This window comes from Rana temporaria, chromosome 6 (genome assembly GCF_905171775.1).
Source record: "Rana temporaria chromosome 6, aRanTem1.1, whole genome shotgun sequence".
Classification (NCBI taxonomy): Eukaryota; Metazoa; Chordata; class Amphibia; order Anura; family Ranidae; genus Rana; species Rana temporaria.
In genome coordinates, this window is record NC_053494.1 from 189307982 (window position 1) to 189327864 (window position 19883).

At 44.3% G+C, this 19883-nt stretch overlaps 1 pseudogene; it reads right to left on the reverse strand.

Annotated features, from left to right (window-relative positions):
* Positions 1-17245: 17245 nt before the first annotated feature.
* LOC120944534 lies at positions 17246-17342 on the reverse strand (annotated as a pseudogene).
* Positions 17343-19883: the final 2541 nt, after the last annotated feature.

Genomic DNA, 19883 nt, shown 5'->3' on the forward strand with positions numbered 1-19883 from the left:
CTTTGCCACCGCGACATAGACAAAAGACGTCTACAGCGCGGTCGAGTTGTTCTGGGAGGACGTCCCTCCTCTCGCGCGCCCCTTGGCGCATCACAGATCGCAGTAAATTGCCGCTGATAGCGGCCGTTTACCACGTGATCGCTCCGTCAAATGACGGAGCTATCACTTGTAAACAAACCGGCGTCATGTGATGACGCCGGTTCCTCCCTCTCCTCTCTGTACCGATCGGTACAGTGTGAGAGGAGAGGGGGAGAGCGGAAGCAGCAGCAGCTGCTGTGGGCTGGATCTGTGACATCCCTCCCTGTGCAATACTCTGCAATACCCCCCATACTCTGAAATACCCCCCATACTCTGCAATACCCCCCAATACTCTGCAATACCACCCAATACTCTGCAATACCACCCGTACTCTGCAATACCCCCAATACTCTGCAATACCCCCAATACTCCGCAATACCTGCTAATATGACAGAAACGAGAGATTTTTTTATTTTTACAGAATTTTCAGTGTTTTTTCTTTTATAGCGCAAAAAATAAAAAACCACAGAGGTGATCAAATACCACCAAAAGAAAGCTCTATTTGTGGGGAAAAAAGGACAAAAATTTCAGATGGGCACAATGTTGTATGACTGAGTAATTGTCATTCAAATTGTGAGAGCACCGAAAGCTGAAAATTGGTCTGGTTAGGAAGGGGGTTTAAGTGCCCAGTGGTCAAGTGGTTAAATTGACTCAGAGGTACAACCTAATTACCGAGTGGATCTAATTTTCATGCTGCCATTCATCTAGTGCAGCGCATAGCTCCCAACTGTCCCTGATTTCGAGGGACTGTCCCTGGTTTGGAGCAATGTCCCTCTGTCCCTCATTGCTCCTCATTTGTCCCTCATTTTGGTCTGATCTATATAGTTGTATATAAAATGCACTTTTTATCTATCAAAAAGTGTTTCCCAGTGCTAAACCTTTCATCCATTTTCCAAATTGCTGCATTTGTACGTTTTATCAGCCAATATGAAGGAATAGTAGTGTTAAAAAAAAGCACTTGTGGATTTAATTAACCTTTTTTTGGGTTAATTCTCCTTTAAGGGGCGTGATGGGGGCGTGTCCTATGCCTACATACCTTTGCTAGTAGGTGTCCCTCATTCCCATCTCGAAATGTTGGGAGGTATGTGCAGCGTTCCACAAATTCAGGTATGGCCATGCCCTTGTGATTGCTGGTATAATGTGCTCACCATCTGAATGGGTCTAAAGCAGGCCCAGATCAAGGGGGGTGCTAGGGTGGGCTGTGCCCTCCCAGATTTTAGTTGTGCCCCCCCCCCCCAGATCCCTGAGAGGGCATCCACTAATCCATGAGACTTGATGGGGAAAATTGATGTAAGGGGACCCTGATGGGAGAATTTGATGTGAAAGGGCACTCTGATGGGGGCAATTGATGTAAGCGGGGCTCTGATGGGGGCATTTTCGCTATTGTCACACAATTGGGTGGGCTCGGGGCATAGTGCTCTGCGCCCCGAGCCCACCCGTTTTTTGAAGCCAAGTAGAGCCCCAGGCTCTGATCACGTGCTTCTTAAAATAAAAAATAAACCCCAATGGAATCCATGTGTCCGGCGCCCTGCATGTAGATTAGGGGGTGGCGCCCCTGCACCCCATATGAATGAGCCACCACTGCTGGGTACTCCTATAGGACCTCTGATGTAGGAGGGAACTCTGATGAGGACTAGTGAAGTAAGGAGGGATATAATGGGGGGGACAGGTTCTGTTTTATCATCCTAATCCAATGACAGCCTACATACTAGTGTCCCCGGTTCACTTCTGCACTGCCTCTGCAGTTCCTGTCATACGTTATTTCCAGGTTGTGACTCGTGGTACAGAAACATGCCGAGTGAATGGGGAATACTGCTTTCCTGCATCTCTGTCACAATATTGACATTATACCCCCTAACTTATATTACTGCACCCCTAGATCTGATAGGCTAGAAACCAGGCAGGTGTTACACAGGTAGGTGCTGCCCCTCTCTGAACATTATGAAGCTGGGCCTACATGTACTGGACAATGACAGGAAGGTTGTACAGCAAAATCATGTGAAAAAAAGGCTGCACTTCTGCCTGGAAGACCTATGAGAAGCCTGCTAACTCTGGTGGCAATGGATTTAGTGAACTGCAACGTTTTCTGGAGCCCAAACTTTTTATTTACCGTATTTATCGCAGTATAACGCGCTTCCGCGTATACCGCGCACCCCCAAAGTGCCCCCGAAATTCCTGTAAAAAATTTTTTTATATGATTGCATTACTTACAGTTTTGGTGTCTTCCCAGCGTCCATCGTCCGGTCCGGCGTCCGTCTGCGGCCTCGATGGTGTCCTCCCGGCTTCTCCAGCGCGCGCCTCACGTCGAGTCCCCGCTTCCCGCGCTCAGTTCGAACGCCTCCACCGACATATACCGAGTGCAGTACACTCGGGTACATTCGGCAAGGCTCGGCGTCGCTCGCGCTCACGCTCTGTGACGTTTATGCATGAGCACGAGCGAAGCCGAGCCTGGCCGAATGTACCCGAGTGTACTGCACTCGGTATATGTCGGCGCAGGATTTCAAACTGAGCGCGGGAAGCGGCTATCGGCGTATATCGCGCACCCACGTTTTCCCCCTTATTTTAAGGAGAAAATAGTGCGCGATATACGCCGATAAATACGGTAAGTTTAGGGTTTCTGTCCATGTTCCAACTGGGAGATTTTCCTTCAATTCCTGTCCTAGAGACACAGGAAACAGGAAGTGAGACGAAATCTATCAAATATGAGGGGACACTCCCCCAGTGCCCTAGATAGTTGTCACCAGAACACTCTTCCCCATTTCTTCTTTCCTCCTGTTCTGGTAAAAAGCATAACATTTTGGATTTCCCATCACTTTCTACTCCAGTAGCAATGGTTAACAATAACGATGGTGAATCTCCCTAGCAGACAGCAATGAGAATCAAACAGAGGTACTAACCATTCTGCATGCCATCAAAGACTAAAAAGAAAAAAAAAAAAAAAAAATTAAAAAAAGTTTTTTGGCTTTACACACTACTGAGATTCTTGATCATAAAAGCTTACAGCACTGAGAATAAGACCCCTTTCACACCAAGGTTTTTTTCAGGCGTTTTAGCGCTAAAAATAGCACATAAATACCGCCTGAAAAACTCCTGCCCTGTAGTCTCAATGTGAAAGCTCGAGTGCTTTCACACTGAGGCGATGCGCTGGCAGGACCGCTCCAAAAGTCCTGCCAGCAGCATCTTTGGCGTGGTGTGTTTACCGCTTTTTCTCATTGAAAACAATGGGACACCGCAGTAATACCGCCGGCAATTCGCCTCTGCAGAGGCGCATCGACAGTGGTATTAACACTTTTTTGGCCGCTAGCGGGGGTTAAAACCATACCACTAGCGGCCCCTGCACCTCCCACCCCAGTGTAAAAGGGGCCTAAGACAAGTTTGCAAAACTCCAAAGAGAGAGGAGCAGGGAGAGAAGACATTATACAGCACAGGCTTCAGGAAGTACACTCTCAGGCCGAGTACTCACGACCAAACATGTTCGCTCGAAATGTCCGACGGGCTGTTTCCGGCGTACAAGGCTGTTTTTTCATTTGGCCCGCTGGCTTGTACACACCAGCGGACGATATTTCCCTGCGGACCTGAACGCGTGCACGTAATCCACGTTTGACGTCACTATAAAGGGAAAGGCCAAAGTCAATGGCGACGCCCTCTGTTCCGCTTTTGCTAGTTACGGCTTTGCTCGTGTTAGTGAAGGTTTGGTTAGAGCTGATTCGCGCTTCTCGGTCTCCAGGCTTTAGCAGGTAGTATTTTCTCGTTCAGTGCGTGTGCTTGTGGGTACGTAGTTGGCATTCGGGTACAGGCGTGCAGTTCGTTCTGCTTAGCAGATTCGTACTGTGCGTTCGTATCTGTGTGTCGTGCGTTCTTTGCAGGTACCGCTGGATTTGATTGTGCTTTCTGTTGGAGTGTGTTCTTGACTGACCAGCCGGCCGGTTTGAAGCCATGATGGAGCAGCAGCGTCAATTTTCGCGAGTTGGTGCTGTTTATGGGATGGCTGCTGGATATGTTCATTATTCCAGTACTTTGGCCAGAAACAGGGGGCGGAGGCGTTTCTGGACCAAGAATTGGTTGCGCCAGCGTGACCAGTTCTCTCATATGCCTCTGCTTAGGGAACTCCAGGAGAATAATCCTAATGACTATAGGAATTTTCTCCGCATGACGGACCCCGTATTCAACAGTCTGCTGGAACTTCTGTCCCCCTATATCACGAGGCAGGACACTGTGATGCGCCAAGCCATCACGGCCGAGCAGAGGCTTATTGCCACGTTGCGGTACCTGGCGACTGGGAGGAGCCTGCAGGACCTCAAGTTCTCGACAGGCATCTCTCCGCAGGCGCTTGGGGTCATCATACCGGACACGTGTGCTGCCATCATTAAAGTTATGCACGAGGAGTATATGAAGGTAAGTTTCCTCATTTTAACCTCACAATGTGTCTTTAATAATGTGGCAAACTAACTTTTTATTTTATTTCCCAGATATGCTGTGTGTTTAACTAACGTTCCCTTTTCTCCCTATGCATGTTGATATCAGCTTTTACATGTTCTTGTTATTTTGGCCTACCTGCATATTTTGATCTTACCCAATATTAACCTGTCCAGCATGCTATCTTCGGGCCAACCCCCACCATGCCACTTTTTTTTTTTGTTTTCTAAAAACAGTTTAAACACCCCCCACCCCCCCCTTCAAAGTGTTTTTGTCCCCATCAGAGGGCTGTGGAGTCTCTTATTAATTAAGTGGGCCTATCTATTTGTGCCCCGAAATTCTCCCTTCATAATTTGCAAATGCTATTTTAAAAATGGAAAGTTGCACAAGGATGCTTGTATGATTATGTTTGCAATGTTTATGTGCCAAAGTACTAAATCTCTTTTTTTGTTTGTCCCCACAGCTACCCTCCACACCACAGGAATGGCAGTCTGTGGCTTCCCAATTTGCCGAGCGGTGGGATTTTCCTAACTGCGGTGGAGCAATAGATGGGAAACACGTCCGCATTGTGCCCCCACCCCACTCGGGGTCCTACTATTATAACTACAAGGGTTATCATAGTATCGTGTTGATGGCGGTGGTGTCGGCACAGTATGAGTTTCTATATGTGGACGTGGGGAAGAACGGCCGGATGTCTGATGGGGGAGTGTTCGCACGGACTGATTTCTATGATCGTCTCCAAACTGGTGGTCTGGCATTGCCACCAGATGAAGATAATGTGGAAGGACTTCCGTTTGTGTTCCTAGCGGACGAGGCTTTCGGCCTTGGACCTCACCTAATGCGGCCTTTTCCCCAGAGGACCCTCACCTCAGAGAGGAGTGTGTTCAATTTTCGGTTGTCCAGGGCTCGGAGGGTAGTCGAGAATGCCTTTGGGATCCTCAGCAACCGGTTCCGCCTGTTCCTGACATCGATACATTTGGCGGAATATAAATTGAACACCATTATATTTGCCTGCTGCATTTTGCACAATTTTCTACGCAGGCACTCCCAGACGTACCTAGCCTCCATGGGCTCTGAGGCAGGACTACCCTCAGAGAACATTCCTGGCCTGGACACTGGTCGCGCTGGCTTGGCCCCCCAATCTGCTCGTGAGGTACGCGACAAATATGTTGAGTACTTCATGGGTCGGGGGGCCATTGCTATGCCAGATCATATTTCTTTCTAATTCGGCCCCCAAAGAAAGGAATATTCTCACAACTAATAAATAATTAGACCATTGGACTTTATACAGTTGTTTGTCATTACTGCTTTTTCTATATTTTTCTGTCTTCCAGGTTATCTCCAAAAATAGTGCACTTCTAGTGCCAGATTTACTTACTCAGATGTATTAACTAACCACATTTGCACATTATTCACTCATCTACTAACTGGGTATTCAGTCTAGAAATAAGAAGCCACTCATTTTTCTGCTTTTGATGTCACATTTTTTTTTTTTTATTTTAGTCATTTTTTAACAAGAAATGTGTATTTTTAGGCAGAAAACATTTCCTGCAAATTTTTGTAACAAAATATTGGCTTTTAATTATTTATTTTTTTGTCTTTATTGACAGTGATTAGCAATAATAATGATCGAAACACAATGTAAGAATAATTTCACTGAAACTATACGCAAGAATTTTTGGGCTTGTCTCCTATATATCTATCTCTAGATATATATATATATATATATATATATATATATATATATATATATATATATATATATATATATATATATATATATACACACTTCTAAACAGAATTTTTTTAGACTTTGGTTAAAAATTTAAGTTCTTATTTAGTTTGGTTTTCAATAACCCAGACTAATTTATGTAGAAATTTTTGGGGTTATTTTTTATTTTCTAATTTATTTTTGGGTATTTGTTTCGAAGACATTTATTTACATTTAGAAATGTTTGTGTATTGTTTTTATACAAAACATTTTTAGGCTTTGTATTTGTTTGTGTCTAATTTTTTCAACAAGATTTTAACACAACACAAATTATTTTTTTATTTTTAGAAAAATTAGTTAACTTCTTTCTTTAGGTGAGATTTCTTGTTCGTTTTGTGATCTGAAACTGGAAACATTTACAAACCAAAAAAGATCAACACCAAACAAAAATTTAAAAAAAGAACAGCAGTCAGTCATATGGATGGTGTGCTTTCACACTGGAACACGCCAAAATTTCTAAATGCACACATTCAGTGAAAACTCGCCAAATGTCATTGGTTAAACAGACAAATGGCCACATGTGCTATCTGACATCATGGGTGATCAATGTCTGTGTTTTGTGGGAGCAAACCCTTCCTCTCAACTACTTGAGGATCGAGGAGGGGTTTGTACCCACAAAGCACAGACAATAGATAGTCTGTGATGGCAGATAGCACATATTGGCACACTGTGTGTGCATTTAGAAATTTTGGCGTATTATAAAGTACAAAAATTAAAAAGGGTTTTGTGGGCGGGGGATGGGCGGGGGATGGGCTTCTGGGGTTCAGTCTTTGACACGGCCCATCATGTCAATGATATTTTTGTAATTTTGTTCGATGACTAGCATCCTTTGTCGCATGTTGTCCATTTCCGTGCTACACTCTGAAATGACATTTCGCACATTCTGCTCCATGACTAGCATCCTTTCCCGCATAATGTCCATTTCCGTGCTGCACTCCATTACTTGCTGTACAATTATAGAAGCACTTGCACGTGAAAAATGTGCTACACCATCTTCATCCCCTAAAAAGAAACAAATTGGCATTCAAAATATGTAAATAATTTCCAGCCTATCTGCATATGTTTGGCCCTATTAATATAGGGGTGACACTGACCTGATGGCCTGATAATTTCCACATCCCCAATTTCTTCATCTTCTATCACTCCTCCTTCTTCCACCACCTCCCCATCATCTTCTATCACTCCGCCTTCTTCCACCACCTCCCCATCATCTTCGACTCCTCCTTCATCCATCAATCCACCTTCTTTCAATTCGCCAAATTGTTCTTCCGCCACTTGCCCTTCATCTGCTATAAATTCTAAGTCCAAAATTACTTCTTCCTCCTCTCTTCCTTCCTCCTTTCTTCCTTCCTCTTCTCCTTCCACATCCTCTTCTCCTTCCACATCCTCTTCTCCTTCCACATCCTCTTCTCCTTCCACATCCTCTTCTCCTTCCACATCCTCTTCTCCTTCCACATCCTCCTCTCTTCCTTCCCCAGCCTCCTCCTGCTCAACATGTGGAGGTGTTTGATTTTGCGGGTGTCTGGCCCTCTCTGCCTCCTCCAATTGCTGGCGTCTTCTTTCCCCTATAAGAAATAATAAAAAACAAAAGGTATACTCATCAGCACACAGATATTGGATATCATAAATCGCACACATTGCATAGACGATACATTTATGATGATTTTTGGTTGTTTATTCTTTCAGCAATCCTCCATTTTTGGCGTAGTTCTAGGCCAAGCTCTGATCCTGCCCCTTTTTTGCAAAGAAGTGACACACATGGATGTCCCCCCAAAACATTAATTCTCGTCGACCCTCCAAATAAATATACTTTGATTTTTGAGACACAGGTGCTTTGCATTTCAAGATGTTAAAACATCATCTTTATTTGCATTTTGGAGAATGAATCTTGTTTGCCTGTCACATTCACTCAATTTAATTTCTGTGATTTTGCTATTCAACAATGTTGGAAAACCAAGTTTGGGGCCAGTCAGCCATGTCCAGGTGTGTTGTTCCTGGAGTAACGTCACATTTTTGCTAAACAATGTCATATTACGCGTGTTTACTATTTCACAAAATTTGGTAAGGGTTGTTATTTGACATAAACACAATACAGTATGTACACGTGTTCAAAAGTACAAGCAGGCCAAGGAGGCAGATGTGAAAAAATACATGTCAACACATTATTGCAGACATTCCCCCCCCCCTTAAATAATATGGACTTACTTTTACGCAGAATTTTGAGTATCTTCTTCATGTGATGTGGCTCCCTCAATTTTAAATCGGACCAACGCTTCCGTAGTTGCTCCTTTGACCTGGTGACACCAAACATTCTCCTCATTCTCCTTGCCACCTTGTCCATTATGTGTGACTTTCTACGGTTCGGTGTTTTGTAGGGCCCACATTCACCATCATAATCCTTCCTCCTCATGATGTAAACCAACTCCACCATTTCTTCGAACGCCATATTAGTGGCTTTATATCTTTTAGGCCTGGATCGGGACGGTCCTGCCTCTGTCCCTTCTCTTGCGCCATGAGAGCTCCGTGCCCGCTCGTGTGACATCGCCATCTTTCCTTCCCACAGAGATTAGGGGCGTGGAAACGAGGAAATGTCCCGTCAGGGGTGGAGATGAGGGCGGGGATTCTTGCATATGCGGAGTGTCGCGAATGCCAACAACGTATTGACGTAGGTTACGCGGAGAATATTCGCGCGATTCCAGAACCTACACAGTTAACGCCATATTTACTTTTTCAATTGATTAGGGGCATGGCAAAGGTGACGAGGGCGGCGTTTCATACATACGCGGAGTGGATAAAAGGCGCTTGACGTGATTACGTAGGTTACGTGTTAATTCAGCGAGCGTAAGAAACGAGGATTTTGAGAGAGGCAGGTAAGAAATTTAAACATGGGATCAGCAGCGGGCTCTAAAATGTAGAGCCATGGGATGGGGGTTTGGTCTGTTGGTTGCACAGTTTAATTAAGCTATTATGTCTCTTGGATACCAGAATGTGATTTTCGTACCCAAATGCTTTTGTAGACATCACAAAATAGAGAGGTCAAAAATGCTGTGACTCATTATCAATTATGTAGGGTGTATTCAGATCAGGCCAAGTATTGTTCTGTGTTGGTTGGACAGAGGTCATTAGGAAGTTTCTTTCATGTAATCAATGCTGAGGGGCAGGATATCTACACATGCAATAGTGCCTTGATGAATGCTGTCATTTGTAATAATTGTGTATGGTTGTAGATTTCTATTATTTCCTGCAATGTAACCAAAGGGGCGGCATGTATAAAAAAAATGTTAGCTAAAACCAACCAATGGGGCAGAGCTGGCCAGCATTTTCTAAACAAGAGACACTGTGTTTGTATTTCTATATAGGTACTACTTTTTAAACAACATATTCTATCAATGTAAATGCTGAGGCTTTTTTTAATTGTGTTTTTGGTTTCTTTTTATTTTTTCAATCTAGAATAAAAAAGAGTAAATCATAATTTCCCAATGGATCTCCTGCAGACCCAAGAGATTATCCAGCACTTGCTGGATACATTTAGGGAAATGCCCATCCTGTGGGATTCAAAGCAGCCCACCTACCACAATAAGGACGTACGAGCGGCAGCACTTGAACAGCTAGCAGCATACATGAGGACATGGGTGCCAGAATGCAGTGCCAACATGGTGAAGGATAAACTTGCCAACCTCAGGGGCACATATAGGAGAGCGTACAAAGCTCACCAAAAGCAGCTAAGATCTGGAGCAGCAGCAAGACCACCAAAGGAACCCAAGCTGTGGTATTACAGCCAGATGTCATTTTTGCGGGATCAACTGGAAGGCAGGCCATCAATGTCAAGTCTGAATCCCAACCTTTCCTCCACGCTACCTCCCAGCGGGACTTCCCCAGATCACCACAGCCCTGCAGAGTCAGATGAAGAGGGCCTGGCTGACAGAGAGGCAGATCTGCGCCTCTACGATGATGAGGTAAAGTAGTTTCATAACTATTTATGTAATAATATTAATTATTGTTTGATTCTTGACTTGATATTGGTTAATAAAATACAAGCTGGGAAGTAAAAATATAAAATCGTGGGCAAACAAATAGGTGTCAGGGATGACAACTGCAGGGGTCAGAGGGTGAGTCTGTTTTCAAGTTTAAATTCAAGGCAAAAAATAAGATTCAAGCATGAAAATGTGAGTGAGTATATTCCTAAATATATTACAACATGTCCCTTTTTTTTACACAGGAAGAAGAGACCAGCCAGGAGGTGGCAGATCCTCTCCTCACTGTCAGCCAGGACGAAGGGGTCAGTGGCAGCCAGGAGGAGGCCGGGCCCAGTGGCGTTCAGCAGCTCCCCAGGACAAGCACCACCAGCCAGGCTCCTCCCCTTTATATTAGGCCACCAGGCCGTAAGAAGAAATTGGGGGCAGTGGAGGAAGCCAGCCTCAAAATGATTCAGGAGGCGAGTGCCATCATGAGGGCCCCCCTCAACCCCACTGAGGCCTACAGTGCCTCCGTGGCACATGATCTCAATAAAGGCACGGAGGAGCAGAGGCAATTGGCCAAGGGCATCATCAACCAGGCCCTTTGGTGGATGCAGAGGGAGATGCTGACCCCAGACACTGGGCTATGTGACCCGGCCCGGCTTGCTGAAAATCATACTCCTGCTGCCACATCATCCCCACCTGCAAGGGCCCAGGGAAGACCCGCTGGAAGGCAGCCTGGAAGGAAGGTTGCAAGGAAGAGGAGACGTTGATGCCCTGCCTTCCATTTGATCCCCCACAAATGGCATCTTGTTTGGACTACCACAGCTTGGGTTCCTTTGGTTATGTGCTGCTGCTTCAGATTTTATTTTGTGTGCTTCCTGAGGTTGGCTAGTTTATCCTTCACCATGTTTCAAATGCAAGTTTGCATGTATTTTGCTAGCTGTTCAAGTGCTGCCATTCTGTTTTTGATCCTTTTTATAATTTGCTCAAATAAAAGCCTTTTTGTTGATTTGAAAAACGTGCCTATTGTTTGTAATACTGTGGGTATTATTTTAGGCATCAAACATTACAAACAAATAAAATGTTTAATCTAAAATATTCACTAACTCATGGGGGGGGGCATTTGGTGTGCCAACATGGTAGACAATTTAAACAAGCTTCAAAATAATCCAGTTAAATATACAAACAAAAGCAAAATCAAAACTTTTTCCTATTAAAATATTCTAAATGGTGACATAACTATAAACACCTAAATAAAGTGGGAAAGATAACCATTAAACATTAAAAGCAAAAAATTTGAAATGTGGAGGACCACTAAAAATATGATACGTCGGCCCAATAAAAGTTTGCAAAAATCTTACTACATCACAGCTAACAAATGTCACTTTTCAGTATGGAACAACTCAGTTGAAATAACATGAGCTAAATAACTGATTAGTTATAGCAAGAGAAGAATGAATAAAACGACGGCATCAAGCGTTGTTTATTGTGTGGTTTGCTTCAGTGTTCTATTGCTAGAATTAATCTTTCTATTGACGAATGTGCCATATCCCAAACAAACGTGAGTTTTACCTGAACGAGCGCTCCCGTGGCCTCATTTAGTCTGAGCATGCGCGGGGTTTTTGTACGTTGGTTTTGTGTACTCACCACCAAACATGTCCGTTCGGACAGGATTTGAGCGGACGGTTTTAAAACAAGTTTGGAAATAAATGTCTGCTGAAAAACGGCCCGGCGGGCAAATGTACGGTGAAATTCTGTACGCTCGTAACTACACACGACCAAACATGTCTGCTGAAACTGGTCCGCGGGCCAGTTTCAGCAAACATGTTTGGTCGTGAGTATGGGGCCTCAGAGACCCTGTAAGGTGGCCTTTTGATTCTGGCTACAGCGAATTACACAGACTTCAGATTGAGGCTGGGTTCACACTTGTCCGACAAACGGTCCTACATTGGGAGCCTCATGTAGCATGGCGTGTGAAAATCAATGTTTCCTATGAGAGCCGTCTTAACTGGTCCTACACAAGTCGGTCTGACTTTGAAAATGCTCCCTGTACTACTTTTGGTCCTACATTGATCCTACTTCACTCCATTGAATATCATTGAAGTCGGACCAAAGTAGTATCCTGTTCATGACAGTAGGATGGATGTAGGACCAATGTAGGATAAATGTAGGACCAATGTAGCAGGGCAACGTAGGATGAAAGTAGTGTAGTAGTGTGAACCCAGCCTAATTGTGATTGATAAACCTGTGATTTTAGCACAATTGCAGTGCTAGCTGGATACCTGGATACCATTAATGACTCAGTGATTGCTAACACTTGGACACTGGAGTAACATGAAGTTTAACCTCCCTAGTGGTATGATTATTTTAGATTTTAGGTGCTGAAAGCGGTACCATTATTTGCAAGGAAATTTGGCGTTTTATATTGTAGGCCTGTAATTTTTAGGAATAACTCACTTAATAAATCTGACCAAACAAGAGTCTAGTAGGCATCCCGGGTATGAAATTTTTTTAAAAACAAAATTATAAATTATAATATAATAAATAATTATAAATAATTATAACAAATAATAATGTAATTATAATAAAAATTATTCAATAATGTAATCAACTCAAAATCACTGAAATTTGCTCAGTTGCAGAATTGTCGCTGTCAATACTTTTATTTTTTTATGACGAATTTCCCCACAAATCGCTATCGCACAATTCTGCAAGTGATTATAATTTATTATCGCTGTTTTCTAGCTGCTCTAAAACCATTTTTGACATAAAGGGACACTTTTGGTTGCTATGGACAATCTACAGTTTGCAGGGAGAAAGAACCGTTTTTATTATATAAAAGAACATGTAGGACACTGGGGAGACCACTAGGGACAAGGGGGGTGTGTATTTTTTACATACAGTACTGTAATCTATAAGATTACAGTATACTGTATGTAATGTGTTTGTTTACGTTTTTGAATTTGGCGCTGTTCTCCTCCCCCGTGCGTCGTAACGTCGCAGGGAACGGAGATCGGCAGCACACAGAGGCACTGTGTGAATCGAGCGAGGACCCGCTTGCTCACACAGCGCGGTGGCATCGCTGGATCCAGGAACAAGGTAAGTGAACCCTGCCTATGGATGCTGCAAGGCGAGCCCGAGTCTGACTTGGGGTTACTGATCCTAGCACAAAATGTAACCCCGAGTCAAACTCGGGAATACCGCCAGGGGGGTTAAAGGCTATTTCACATGGGAGGCTGGGAGGCAGTTAAAACTATAGCTCCCAACTGTCCCTGATTTCGAGGGACTGTCCCTGATTTGGAGCAATGTCCCTCTGTCCCTCATTCTTCCTCATTTGTCCCTCATTGTGGTCTGATCTATATAGCTGTATATAAATTGCACTTTTTATCTATCAAAAAGTGTTTCCCAGCGCCAAACCTTTCATCTGATTTCTAAATTGCTACATTTGTAAATTCCATAAGCCAATATAAAGGAATAGTAGTGGGTTTAACCAATCTTGATTTCTTGTTAAATTCTCCTTTAAGAGGGCGTGGCAAGGGGTGTGTCCTATGCCTGTATACTTTTGCTTATAGGTGTCCCTCATCCCCATCTCAAAAAGTTGGGAGGTATGTAAAAACAGGTGGCTAAGTCACAGTTTTACCGCACCCTAGCCTCCCACCTGAATGCTAACATTACAGCCTTACAAGGCCTTACACATGCCACGGCTGCAATGCCATGGCTGAAGCATTTTTAATTCAGGATGCAGAGTTTGGTAGGTCGCACCATCTGTAAAACTTGCCCATTGAGATCAATTGAGATCATGGGGTTGCTCACCCATTAAAATTAATGGGGATGCTCAGCGTGGTCCAGCAATGTAATATTGCTATTTGGCAATTAAATAAAGAAAACCAAAAAAAGAGTATTAAGAAGCAGCGGCGCTTCTTGAACGCTTTTCAGCCACTGCTCTACCACCCTCTACCATTACGCATTACTTTTCAGAGGGCAGTAAGCGCTGTTGCCTGTCTGAAATTGACTTTATATAGTCCACTGCAGTCAGACTTAAGGCCCGTACACGCGATCCGATTTTCCGACGGGAATTGTGTGATGGAAGGGTTTTGTCGGAAAATCCGTCTGTTTGTATGCTCCATCGGACAAATATTGGACAGCATGCTTTAAAATTTTCCGACAACAAATGTGTGCTGCTGATCGTGTGTACAAAAGGCCTTCGGAAAAAAATCCAAAGTACAAACATGCATGCTCAGAATAAAATGCTAACCATAACACAACATTAGCAGAAGTTGCCCAAAGGGTGGTGCTAAAGAGCTGAAAACCCACGTAGTTTGTGTTTGTTGGCCGGCAATTCTTTTCCGTTTGTATGCAATACAAGTTCACGGCCAACACCCTTCGGACAAAAGTCCTACGCTTTGTCCGCAGAAAATCTGATCCTGTGTACCAGGCTTAAGAAAGATATCATAGTGCTGTGATGTGGCACTGCAGCCTCTTGTCACATGACCTTATGCTACTGACAAATACAGTGGGTGTGGCTCAGCGCTGAGATCCTGGCCTAGATTTTCCCATGCCAATAATGGTCCATTGGGATTTAGCTAAAGGGCAGTCAGCTGCACAAGATGAATGACACAATGATAAATCAGAACAATGCAACGAGGAGGCTTCTTTACTAAGTTTTAATAGGAAACATTGTTTAGGTGGAGTGCTCCTTTTTTTAATTTATTTTTTATTGAAAGCCCATTGTGTGTGTAACACACTCAAAAAACTTCACCCGGTGCAAAAAAAATGTGCACAACATAAAGTAGTGACACAAAAACCTGCAGCGGGTACACTTGGCCCTCTAAAATCAGAGGGCCCTGCCCTGAATCCCCCGGGGCATTAGGCTCCTGACAGGGAACAAGGTACTTACACTATGGTCTGTCCAGCCGAAGCCAGACAGACCCCTTTCTCGGGGTGTGGGTCCCCCGAAGGGAGACCCCATGAGAGAGGGACTAAGCCAGAAGGCCATATCCACCCCCTCCCAAGACTTTCAGGACAGGCCCGAGGACCAGTACCCTACTCATCACACCGTGCAAAAACGTGTACCAAACATAAAAATACAAAAACGTGACAAACAATGGAATAATTTGAAAAAAGTGGGGAAAGGGATAGTGAAGAGGAGAGTGAAAGGTGGCCATTGTGCAATACAATGGCCAGGAATAAAAAAATTCCTCCGGTCCCAAAAAAAAAAAAAAATGTATATATTATTTTTTTTTAAAAAGGGGGGTTGCCATCTGGGACCCTGGGGACCTCTGGGCCCTTTAATAACAATATATATATATATATATATATATATATATATACACACACAATTTTTTTTTAATTTTTTTAATAAAAAGAAATTACAAAAAAAGGGGGGTTGCCATCCGGGACCTCTGGGCCCTTTAATAATAATAAAAAAAAAAGAAACCTCTGGGCCCCTTAATAAAAAATAAATAAAAAATATATATATAAAAAAATAAAATAAACATTTATAAAAAATAAAAAAAAGGGGGGTTGCCATCCGGGGCCCTGGGGACCTCTGGGCCCTTTAATAATTATATATATATATTAAAAAAATATATAAAAAATAAATAAAAAAGGGGGGGTTGCCATCTGGGGCCCTGTGGGCCTCCGGGCCCCTGGGGACCTCCGGCCCCTTACAGGTGTACTGCCTGTACCCCCCTGATGGCGGCCCTGCTCACAGTGATTATTCCGGTACCCCTGGACTGCCACTCCAGGGGCACATGCACCATAGGCTTTCAAGTCCCAAATCCAACCCCCCGACCGGCCAGTGCAGCCCTCCACCCCTGCCAGATCGAGAGCCCTTTTTTTCTTAGGGAGAGCTGCCCTGTGGCTAACAGCCCCCACCAATACTAGCCCTTCCAGGCCCCCATCAACCCGGCGGATTTGCATGGTCTTAGGTGGAGTGCTCCTTTTTTTTTCTATTGAAAAGCCTGTGGCGTGCAAAACACAACCCAAAAACTCCACCCGGTGCAGGAAAAAATGTGCACACACATAAAGAGTGAAACACAAAAAACTGCGACGGGTGCCATCGTCAAATGGTCCTCAAAAGAGGACCCAGCTCTGATCCCCCGGGGCATTAGGCTCCTGGCAGGGACTAGAGTAACTGTGGTCCATACAGCCGAAGCCATATGAACCCATCTTGGTCCAAGCAGCCGAAGCCACAAGGACCCAACATCCTCGGAGGGACTGCCGGAACAGAACCCTCCTCGGTGAGGCTCCCCCGAAGGGAGACCCCATTAGAGCCGGCGAACTTAGCCAAAAGGCCGGGTCCACCAACTACCAAGACTTTCAGAGGCAGGCCCGAGGACCAGCACCCTACTCGCCACACATAAAGTGCCAAGCACCAAACAAAAAAAGTAACAAAACAAGACAAACACGGGGTAAAATAAAAAAGGAAAGTGGGGAGAAGGAAGATGGGAGAGTGAGGTGAAGTGACCAATGTGCAATACATTGGCCGGCCCTCCGGCCAGGAAACAAAAATTCCACTGGTCCTAGCCAAAAGGCCGGGCCCTAGCGGCAGGTGTCAAAAAGGTGTATGTGGAGATTAGTGACCAAAAAGGTGCCACACGTTGAGTGCCCCTCACACACTCAGTGCAATATATGGCACCCCTGGACTGCCACTCCAGGGGCACTATCTCCACAGGCTTTTCAACGGTCCTTAGCCCCGGTCCAGACCGGCAGCACCCTTCCCAGCCAGGAAGGTAGGAGAAGAGGTTGGGGAGAGCCCACCTAAGCAGGCTTCTACCCACAACCCCTAACTCTCCCACCTAATCACATTCTGGAAGTACTACCCGCTCCTCCCGGTTAAAAGAGGAGCAAGGGTTCCCTCCAGAACAACTGACCGGGGCAGATACCACCAAATCCAGGCCAAAGGCCAGGGAACCGGCCTCTTGGCTTCGACCTCATGCCTCTCTGTCCCGATCAGAAGGCTTTCACCTCCATGCCAACAGGCTTAGCGTTCACCGACTACCATCCCGTTCCCCCTCTCACAGGGTTTTCCGGGGACACTCAGCTTAGCACCACCTATTGGCAACTGATAAGAACAGATACTACACTTGATCTTAGCCAAAAGGCCGAGGTGGAGTGCTCCTTTAGTCAGTCGATGAGGACATTTTAAAAATAGATTCTGTTTCTTGGGAAGAGAGTGTTCCTTGGCATAGACGTGGAGAGCGGAAAGTTCACTGATTGAGAGGAGAACACTGAAAGCTTAATATGACAATGCAGAGGGAGGCGCTAATTATAGTGCTGCAATTAGTCATTTAATTAGGGAAGCAGTTATCACAGTGTGATCACAATAGCATTTCACGCCTGAGTTAGAGATAATGATATGGATCGCATTTCCTGCTCGCTGGTTATTATGGGGTGGATTTCTTAGTAATACACAAATTTCCAGCCTAGAACATTACAGAGAGGTATGATGTCGGGTGGCTGCAGGATGTGCGCTCAGGTTACCAGGTGCTGATTCCTAAAGGAAACCCGCTCCAAGGAAGTATGTGTGCTGCCAGTGCAATTCCCTCGGTATCATAATGATCCATTGACTTCAGACCTTTCCAAGTGCTTGCCTTGGGGCAAATATGCAGATCAGGAGTTCTGAATCTACTTTCGGCATTCCTTTTCCAGCTCTGTTTCCGAAAGTATTAAAGGCAGAGCTAGCCAAGGAACTAATATAGTCAGAAACCAGCAATGGTGGCTCCCATAATTCTCCCAGTAAATGTTAAATTTAAGATTTCCTTTAAACCTGTTAAAAAAAAAGAGTATTAATATTTACAGTGCCTTGAAAAAGTATTCACACCCCTTGAAATTTTCCACATTTTGTGATGTTACAACCAAAAACGTAAATGTCTCTACCAGCTTTCCACGTCTAGAAAGTAAAATTTTTGCCCATTTTTCTCTGCAAAATATCTCAAGCTCTGTCAGATTGGATGGGAGAGCGTCTGTGAACAGCAATTTTCAAGTCTTGCCACAGATTCTTAATTGGATTTAGGTCTGGACTTTGACTGGGCCATTCTAACACATGAATATTATTTGATCTAAACCATTCCATTATAGCTCTGGCTGTATGTTTAGGGTCGTTGTCCTGCTGGAAGGTGAACCTCCGCCCCAGTCTCAAGTCTTTTGTAGACTCTTATGCCGCGTAGACACACGATCGGAAATTCCGACAAGAAAAGTCTGATGTGAGCTTTTGGTCGGACATTCCGACCGTGTGTAGGCTCCATCGGACTTTTGCTGTCGGAATTTCCGCCAACAAAAGATTGAGAGCTGGTTCTCACATTTTCCGAAGGAAAAAAATCGGAAATTCCTGTCTGTAGCAATTCCGACGATCAAAATTCTGACTTATGCTCGGAAACAATTTGACGCATGAACTTAATTTTCTCGGCTCTATGTAGTGTTGTACGTCACCACGTTCTTGACGATCGAAAGTTCAGAGAACTTTGTGTGACTGTGTGCATGCAAGCCAAGCTTGAACGTAATTCCGTTGGAAAAACTATCCAAGGCTTTTCCGACGGAAAATCTGATTGTGTGTACAGGGCATGACAGATTTTCTTCTAAGCTTGCCCTGTATTTGGCTCCATCCATCTTTCCATCATCTCTGACCAGCTTCCCTGTCCCTGCTCAAGGAAAGCATCCCTACATGATTCTGCCACCACCATGATTCACAGTGGGGATGGTGTGTTCAGGGTGATGTGCAGTGTTAGTTTTCCTCCACACATAGCGTTTTGCTTTTAGGCCAAAAGGTTCAATTTTGGTCTCGTCTGACCAGAGCACCTGCTTCCACATGTTTGCTGTGTCCCCCACATGGCTTCTCGCAAACTGCACACGGAACATCTTATATTTTTTTTTCAACAATGGCTTTCTTCTTGCCACTCTTCCATAAAGGCCAGATTTGGAGAGCACGAATATTAATAGTTGTCCTGTGGACAGATTCTCCCACCTGAGCTGTGGATCTCTGAAGCTCCTCCAGAGTTACCTCTTGGCTGCTTCTCTGATTAATGCTCTACTTGCCCAGCCTGTCAGTTTAGGTGGACGGCCATGTCTTGGTAGGTTTGCAGTTGTGTCATACTCTTTCCATTGAACAGTGCTCCGTGAGATGTTCAAAGCTTGAGATATTTTTTTATAACCTACCCCTGCCTTAAACTTCTCTATAACTTTACCCCTGACCTGTCTGGTGTGTTCCTTGGCCGTCATGAGGCTGTTTGTTCACTAAGTTCTCTAACAAACCTCTGAGGGCTTCCCAGAACAGCTGTATTTATACTGAGATTTAATTAGACACAGGTGGAATCTATTCCCATAGACACACTCCTAAACCTTGCGGACAGCCTTCCCAGAAGAATTGAAGCTGTTATAGCTTGTCCAACTCAATATTGAAACCTACACACTAAGGCCTGTTTCACACCTGTGCATTTTGCAATATGCAGTTTGCATATTCCTTGTGCATTTTGCATTTTTCAATACACATTTTTGATCCATGGAAGTCTATGGAACCAAAATCCAGAAAAAAAGTCCCTAGTCCTTTCCATAAAATGCATAGATGTGAACTACATCCATAGGAAACCATGTTAAATGGACTGTAGTGTGTTTCTGCAAAACTGAAAATGCACTAAAAAATGCATAGGTGTGAACCAGGC